Source organism: Mesitornis unicolor, unplaced genomic scaffold (assembly GCF_000695765.1).
Source record: "Mesitornis unicolor isolate BGI_N332 unplaced genomic scaffold, ASM69576v1 scaffold42404, whole genome shotgun sequence".
NCBI lineage: Eukaryota > Metazoa > Chordata > Aves > Mesitornithiformes > Mesitornithidae > Mesitornis > Mesitornis unicolor.
This window is the reverse complement of record NW_010178813.1, coordinates 1,151-1,350: the sequence shown is the minus strand read 5'-3', so window position 1 is coordinate 1,350 and position 200 is coordinate 1,151.

The window sequence follows — 200 nt, the reverse complement described above, 5'->3', positions numbered from 1 at the left end:
GTCGCTGCTCCTATCACACCCCAACTCGTGGCGTTGGGGCAGCGACGCCTCTGCCCGGGGTGGGAAAACAGCGATGGCCACGGTGCCACCATGGGGACATCTCCCCCCCGTCCCCAAGGTGACCACTGTGGCCTTTGGTAGCTCCTTTGGGTGAAGCGAACGTGAAGTAAAGGTGCTCCTGGGCTTCTCCTGGGGGGTTT